This window comes from Podarcis tiliguerta (assembly GCF_965153285.1).
Source record: "Podarcis tiliguerta genome assembly, chromosome: 8".
Taxonomy (NCBI): Eukaryota; Metazoa; Chordata; class Lepidosauria; order Squamata; family Lacertidae; genus Podarcis; species Podarcis tiliguerta.
Window position 1 is genome coordinate 32,659,633 of NC_139541.1, and position 6,691 is coordinate 32,666,323.

A 6,691-nucleotide genomic window follows, 5' to 3' on the forward strand; every position below is an offset into this window, starting at 1 on the left:
CTTTCTTTTCTTTTCTTTCTTTAAACAGGCAAACAAGCGCTCTTCAGCGGTAAGGGCAGGTGATATCAATGGGACTGAGGGAGGGAAAAAAGATACCTTGAAAGATGGGTCGTCTCAAAGGGATTTGCGGTTTTTTGGTGGGGAAATGGTTGAAAAACAAAAATAAAGCTAGGAAAGTAGTGCATGATTGAGTTCTCATGGGAGAGCTGGGCCTGAATGCCTTCAAGGTTCTTTTTCCTTTGAGAGAAAGGTAGGATTCTTGTTTTATTTTATTGGGTGTTAGCGGGGGAGAAATGTCTGCAAAAATGGGAACATCTTGTCGTTATCCTTCCTGAGCTCAAGGGCCCTCAACGCTCAAAGGGACCTGGAGAGAAAGGCTCGTCTCTTCTCGGTATTGCAGGTGAGAATAAAGTGTTGCTATCTAGGGAAAAGACCGTTTCGCTGAGCTGATTCCCCCCCAACATTATCACCGATAGTGGAGCCGATTTCTGGTCACACCCACCCACCATTAGCTCTGATATTGGAGGCATCAGTGCAGGGCCAGCATCAGCACCTGGCATCCTTGGGCAGTACCATGGCAAGGTCCACTACTGACATATCCCCACTACTGACATTCCTCAGGTGCAGGCACCAGCTGAGTCTGCTCTGGCTCCTGAGGTGATGGAGGACCCATTGCCTGCAGGTGCTCCACTCTCAGCCCCATCAGAGGAAGCTGAGGTTGCCTCTGGGTCCAGTAACCCTCCAGCCTCTCCTGAGCTGCAGAGGCTCAGGGAAGAGAGGCGGAGGGAACTAAGTTCTCGCAGGAAGAGTGCTCGCCTCCAGGCCAGGAGAGGCGAGTCACCTGTGGACCGGGGCCGTCCTATGCCTTGGGGCAGATAAAAGCCAGCCAGCCCCAGCCCCAGGTTGCGGGAGCAATATTGTTGGTAGCCTGTTCCTGCCTGCACCCTGTCCTCCTGTTCTGCCAGAGTTCCTGACCTCACCTGACTCCCTGCCTTGGACCCAGCTTCACCTTTGAGGGACAGCCTCCATACCGAACCCTCGACCTCGGACTGGACTCGGACCTCACCGCACGGTTAACCCTCGGGACCAGCACACCTCCCCTTTAATTTTGTTTTCCAGCCCCATTCTGTGAACAGCACTAGGTGGCCAGTCTGCTATTTAAATCCCCCACAATGCCTGAGAGCAATACTATGTCAGGGGTATGGTGGGAAATTTCAGTGGCAGCTAGTCCCAGATGCCTGGCACGCCTCAGATAAGCTGTTTATGACCCACTGATTGGACAAAATGGGCACGGAAGAAGCTCAGTGGCCATGTCACCATGACACAAAGTGAGGTCTCTGCTGCAAGAATGGATTGTTGTGTACACATTGTACACATGTTTCGCTGTGTTTTTATATATTTATATTTTTAATATCTTGTTAGAAGCTGCCCAGAGTGACTAGGGTAACTAGTCAGATGGGCAGGGTACAAATAATAAAATTATCATTATCAGGCAGGCAGATTTAACACCAGTGGGATGCAGTCCACCCAGGGAGTAGGTTCATATGGCTGTTCTCCCATGCTAGGGATGGAAAGATTTGTCCATTTCAGTTTCTCTCAGGTTCTGGTTTTTCAGTCTTAAGTTCATTTCTCTACATTTCTGCATCTGTTTGAGGAGTTAAAAGAAAACTACCCCCCGCCCCAAATACAGGCCTTGTGAAAATTCCCAAGCACTCTGGTGCAATTTTTTCTTATTATGCGCTCACTTTTCCCCACTATAATGTTATTTCCACTAATATGTGCATTTTTTGCTCACCTTTGCCTAATAAGCACACCTTTGTACATGTTATTTGGTTAGAGAACTGCGCCACAAAATTCAGAGAAGTGCAAACTTTGAAGGATATTGGTGTTTTGCAAATTTTGCAAATTCAGTAGGCTAGTATTAAACTCTAAATCAAATTGCATTTTTGAGTTTCAACATTTTCTGCAGGTTTTTCTTGTACTTCGGCAAACTTCGGGGTCCCCCCATGCCTACTGATAGCTTCCTCTTGAGCTGGGATGGTGCCTGTTGGCTCCATGACGATTCGCTCTTGAAGAATGTGACACACTCATGACCTGTCAATGGCTATTACATGGACAACCCTTAAGCTGCTGTTGTGCAAATCCTCAGCTTTGTGCTCCTTAGTGCAACTGGGGGCCTCTCCAGACCCTGTGGGTTCCCATGAAGAACGTGCCGCCATCATTAATTCTTCAGGTAGCAACACCGTTCCAGTAAGTCACTGATTCTTAGAGATTGCATGACTCATACCTGCCACTGCAGCATCAACCCCCCTGGCAATGGCTAAGAACGTAAGAGCCTTCATCCCTTTGCACCACCCAAAAGGACTAGAAACATTATCTTTTTTCTTCTTCTTTTTAAAAAGAAAGCTGCTATTCTCTTTGAAATGTATACTTGGTGGCGGCAAAGCATAACAGCTTCTCCCCAGCCCCCCCGGTACTTTAAAAGAGCATTTCCCCCCAACAGTGTTAACTGCTGATGTCTGCATGTGCAGTCCAGCTTAGATGCCACTTATTAAAAAGTAAGAGTTAATTGACTTTCATTATGTTTCTACTGTTGTGTTTCTAGAGCTGCAAAGTTTTTGATGAGAAAGACCAGGGTTCAAGTCCCCCTCAGCCATGAAACTTACTGGATGACCAGTAAATTCCTTCCAGCCTAACCTACATCACAGGGTTGTTGAGAGGATTAATTGAGCAGGGAAGTACCATGCGCTCTACCTTGAGCTCCTTGGAGAAAAAGGTGGAATATAGATGAAACAAATAAAAAAATATTATTAGGATAGCTGCGCCTCTCTTCATTTATGGAGCTCCCTGAGGTATCAAGCTCATGGCTGTTGGAAGAAAAAACTGGGAGTAGATGGGGCTTTAAGGAAATAAGAAGAGGGTGCTAGATCAGGCGAATGGCTCACCTAGTCCAGCATCCTGTTCTCACAGTGGCCACAAGTAGGATCTAAGCAAAACAGCAGCTCTCCCCACTTGTGATTTCCAGTAGCTGACATTCAGAGGCACACTGCGTCCAACCATGGAAGCAAAAAATAGCTGTAATCTTTTAAAGCTGTCCAAGTTTGTGACTACCGCTACCTCCTGTGGGAGCGAATTCTGTAGTTTAACAATGTGCAGTGTGAAGAAGTTCTTTCTTCCATCCATGAATTCTAGTGTTATTGCAAGAAGAAGATATATTGGGCCCTTCCAGATTTTCACCATGTTCAGATGAAATTTGGTCACATGCCCACAAAAACAGGTCGCACAATTATAGTTGATTGGGAGATCTTGCCCAGTAAACCTTCTTCCAGGTTCATGGCTGAGTGGGGATTGGAACCCTGGTCTCCCAGGTCCTAGTCCAACGCTCCAACCACTAACAACACCAGCTGTTATGACTTGGAAGTCCTGACGGATTTTTATTTCAGAGGGGTGGGTGGGTGCCTGACAGATAACCCACTTCAGTCCTGCAGTGGTGAGGAGGGGAAAACACTTTGCATATGCTTTGTGGCACTGTTTTCATTAGAATCCTCAGCAGTAAAAACAAGTTGAGAGGTTGAATCTTGGCCCAAATTAGACCCTTTGCGGGTGTCCTGGTAAGAGTTTGCCATTTTGAATGGAAGTCTGTCGGCGAGGGTGACAGGTGACTTATTAACCCCGGCTAACATGTTAGCTAGAGAAAACGCTGGATCTCCACTTTCCCTTCAACCGCGCAGAAAAGAGTTCGTTTACTTTTGCTCCTCTCCTCCCCTCATTATTTGATAGTTCTTTAAAGAGTTGCAAGTTTTACTTTGGCTGCTTTTGATCAGAAGGAAACGGCAGTGCTGGAGCCGAAGCGCTGCAGTGTCTCTGGCTTTGAACTCACCAGGTCTAAAAGCCTGCAAGAATATTTTCCCTTTCAGCTTTCTAGCCTGGCTCATACAACTTCCTGATAAAGGGATATGTTAAATTGTCCTTAAGGACGACTAGAAAGGTAAGCTTTCCCATCCAAAACTCACAATGGAATTGATTAAAAAAAATAAAAAAATTACGTACATTAAAAATTTAAATGTTAGCCTTTTGGAGTAGAAATTCTTTCTTTCCAATATTCTGCCTTCTAAAAAAGTTTTTTTTTTTAAGTGCTAAGTTTGTGGTGCATGCCTACAGCCATGGGTTCAGTCAGTGCGACAGTGCCCTCTAGTGGTATAAGCGTTAATCATAGGTGTGAACTGTTTATTACTGTGACATTTTCCAAACTCCCGATCATGGGGCACAATTGCTTTTTGGAATTAAGGTGGGAGGCATGCTCCGTGCTGATGCTAGAAAAGGTTTTACTTTAACACATTTAAAAGTAAGAACTGTCACTGAAGAGTTCACCCGCTGTGTTTCAGTGTGAGTAACTGTTCTGGGTGTGATTTCTCTGAGGATGTCTCTCAGAGAAAGCCAGTGTAGTGTAGTGGTTAAGAGCGGTAGACTTGTAATCTGGTGAACCGGGTTTGATTCCCCGCTCCTCCACATGCAGCTGCTGGGTGACCTTGGGCCAGTCACACTTCTCTGAAGTCTCTCAGCCCCACTCACCTCACAGAGTGTTTGTTGTGGGGGAGGAAGGAAAAGGAGAATGTTAGCCACTTTGAGACTCCTTCAGGTAGTGATAAAGCGGGATATCACATCCAAACTCTTCTTCTTCTTCTCCGTATTTGGTGCGAAGGAGACCAATCTATAGCAATGAATCATCCAGAGACACAGTGGGCACACTCTTCTATTTACTTTGGAAGTAGGTGGGTGTCCTGAAACAACTCAATTGGTTAGAGCGTGGTTCTAAAAATGCCAAGGGGCATAGTCTTGCATTGCAAGGGGTTGGACTAGAAGACTCTCAGGGTCCCTTCTATGATCTATGAACCAGGAACTACTGGATCTATGTACATTGAACTGCATGTGGCCGGTTTGTAATGAAATACCTTCAGTTCCTAGACTGACTCCACCCACCCAGGCTGGCCATTGGAGCCTCTTAGACAAGGAGGAACATAAAAGAGCTTCCTGTAATAACTGAGTTTGGCTTGACCAGCAGGGCCTTCCTGAACTCTGGTGTGTTCTTGCATTTATGGTTATTCACCAGTCTTGATCCTTGACTTGCTTTTCTTTCCCAGTGCCTGGTTTGTCCTTCGGATCAGGTCTACTCTTCAGTTCTATCGGCCAGTTTTTCATGACTGCTAATTCTGGCTCACTCCAGACCTCTGTCCATGGCTCAGCCCTGCCCCAGCTGGTAGTGTTGGAATTACTGATTTATTGGAAACAAGAGCAAGAATGAATTGGAGTAGGTGGATTAAATTGGAACTAATTCTTAATTTGCCTTCTTATTAAAAATGTTTGACACAGCTCCCTCTATTGGAGATATAAAGTGTCGCATTGCATCTAGGAATGGGAGACATTACATCTAGAAAAGCATCTAGGACATGAGTAGGCAAACTAAGGCCCAGGGGCCGGATCTGGTCCTATCGCCTTCTAAATCCGACCCGCGGATGGTCCGGGAATCAGCGTGTTTTTACATGAGTAGAATGTGTCCTTTTCTTTAAAATGCATCTCTGGGTTATTTGTGGGGCATAGGAATTCGTTCATTTCCCCCCCCCCAAAATATAGTCCTGCCCCCCACAAGGTCTGAGGGACAGTGGACTGGCCCCCTGCTGAAAAAGTTTGCTGACCCCTGATCTAGGAGCTTGGTTTGCAAAGTTTGTCTTAGGGAACCCTGGGAAAATTTCCCAACCCTTGGGGAAATTACATGGTCCGCTGCACCCTAGTTTTCAGCCTAGCAAGTGATTCCCCTAACAAACAGGTCCAGAGATCAATGTGCTATGGACAGTGTATGGATTGCCAGGCACAGCAATAGTTCCAGATGACTCTAGTGAGTGATACTCATTAGCATTCTTCAACAAACAGTGAGGAGGGCTGGGTGGGCAGGGGGAGCACAAAATGAATAGCCAGCTAATGAGCACTGATTGTGAGGCAAAAGTGGGGAAGAGCGCAGGAGCCTGTGTATGTGAAATGATACCTTGCGCAGGGAATAACTTGCCTGCTAGTGTTTCAGAAGCTGCCTCAGGGACGTCATCTGCTGTTTGAGAGAGAGATGCCTGCACTATTATCTACTTAATGGCCCAAATGATGTAATAATTGATATGGAAATAGGCCCAAACTAACTTGCTTGTAGTTCAAATCCCAGAGGCTGCTCAAAACTGTCTGCCCAGATTTTATTTAAATTTCCTTTTTAGGGAGCGGGGTTTGTGCAGCCGTGGCGGTTTGTTTGTAATGTGCTTTTCTGAGGTTTGCAAAGAGCACGAGACAGATGTTAGCCATCTCCTGTTTCTTTTGAGATGAAACGGCTCCAGACTGGTGTTCTGACTGACACCGATTATTAATATGTCAAGAGCTGAGGCTCCAGGTGGTGCAAACATCACCCCCCCCACACACAAAAGCCAGACAGAAGGCATATCTTCATCTCAGATGTAAATTGGTATGAGAGTGATTCCTAGGGAATTCTGGGTACCGTAGTTCTATGCCCAGGAGTCCTCATGCAGAAATCTTACCAAACTACAAATCCCAAGTGTTCTTTGGGGAAATGCTGGCTGTTAAACTGCTTTTCTCCTCAGTCTGGGGAACCTGCGGCTCTCCAGATATTGCTGGACTCAAACTCCAACCAGTGTGG